The sequence below is a fragment of the Gossypium hirsutum genome, chromosome A04 (genome assembly GCF_007990345.1).
Source record: "Gossypium hirsutum isolate 1008001.06 chromosome A04, Gossypium_hirsutum_v2.1, whole genome shotgun sequence".
NCBI lineage: Eukaryota > Viridiplantae > Streptophyta > Magnoliopsida > Malvales > Malvaceae > Gossypium > Gossypium hirsutum.
In genome coordinates, this window is record NC_053427.1 from 85,901,099 (window position 1) to 85,902,975 (window position 1,877).

Here is a 1,877-nt window from a genome sequence, read left to right on the forward strand (position 1 = left end):
TCGAAGATTTTAAACCGAGCCATAAATATTTTTAGAAATATTTATAGAGTGTCATTGAGTTGGTATTAAAGTTTCGTTAGAAAATTTTAACGTTTGGATAGTTAATTAACTAAAAAGGACTAAATTGGGAATAGTGTAAAATTTGTTAAATTGTGATTAAATAGCTTAAGTGACTAAAGTGGAGGGATTTAAAAGGCTATTAGACCCAAATTATATGGGCTGGACGGTTGGGTAAGAAAAATCAGCAGAATGTAAGGAGAAACAGGGGCAAAATTGGAAACTTAACAAATTAAACATTTAAAACAAAGACAAAAGTGAAAAATCTAGAGATCTCTTCACAATTTATCAGCAAAAACGCCATAGGAGGTCTGGAATAAGCTAGTTTTTCATATTTTTGAATCATGTAAGTTTAATTCTTGATTATTTCTTCTAATTTTTGTGATTTTGATACTTTTACAATTAGGTCCAACTAATTATTTCATTAGTTTTTGATTCCATGGCTGATTTTGAAAGTTACCATTGATTAGTGTTGGATTTTTATGATGAATAAACATGAAATTGAAGCTTTAATTTTGTTATATGATGATTTTATTAAGTAATTTTGATAGAAATTGATTTTAGGGACCTAATTGTGAAAAAGTTGGGAATTAAGGTTTGGTGTTGCGGTTTTGAGTATGAAAGGCTATGTAGTAGTCTAAAATAGTTGGAAAAAGGTGTTAATTGAGAAAAATTAGATCAATTGAGGGGTTAATTGAGTAGGGATCAAATTGTAAAAACTGTAAAGTTTGGGGTAAAAGTGTAACTTCGAAAATTAAAGGGCATAAATTGTGAAATGAATTAGAATTGAATTAAATGCTGATGAATGAATAAATTTGCATTTTAGATCGAGAACCTGAAACAAGTCGAGGAAAAGAAAAAGTAGCCGATTAGTCCCTGAACTTTTACAAATTCTGCAAATCGATCCAGGTAAGTTCATATGGCTGAAATTTAATGATTAAATGTTAATTTCATGAATTATACAATGTATGATGAAATGTATTTATTGTTGAAATGAGAATAAAATAAAAATGTGAAAATCGAATAAATGATCAAATTAAGTGGAACACCGGATTTGAGTACTTCTGATCAAGAAACAAAGTGATAAGTGGCTACACTTATCTGATCAAGAAACAAAGTGATAAGTGGTTACACTTATCTGATCAAGAGACAAAGTGATAAGTGGCTACACTTATCTGATCAAGTGATAAAGTGATAAGTGGTAGCTTCAGCTACACTTATCTGATCAAGTGGCAAAGTGATAAGTGGTAGCCTAGCTACACTTATCTGATCAAGGACAAGTGATAAGAGGTCATATGTCAAAGTGAAAGTGAAGTACTCAATTTTCCGTAACCGTTCCTTAATTTTGATCAAGGATGGTAAGTGACAAATGGGCCCAAAGGAATTATGGTAAAAGAATAAGTAGTAGTGAGTTTATACCAAGGAACTCACCAAAGATTGTGGTTGACAGGTAAATTTAGTAATGGTGTATATTGTATAAGTGTACAAGTGTTTGGTAAGATTTATGTTTTATGCCTATGAACTTACTAAGCTTTTCTATAAGCTTACATGTGTGTGTTTATTGTTTTTGTAGATTAACGTATTTATACATTCGGAGGATCGGATCTACATCAAGAATCACACTATCCAGATATACTCCGGTAGTTTATGTTAAGCAACTTTTTGGATTTATATGGCATGTATAGGGAATTGAAGTGAAAAGTAAATTTGAATGTTATGGTTGCGTTAGATATCGAAATATATACATGTTTTTAGTTTGAAATGGTTGATTGGTTGAACTTCATTAGTATTTAAATGAAGTAGATGAAATACTGGAATTG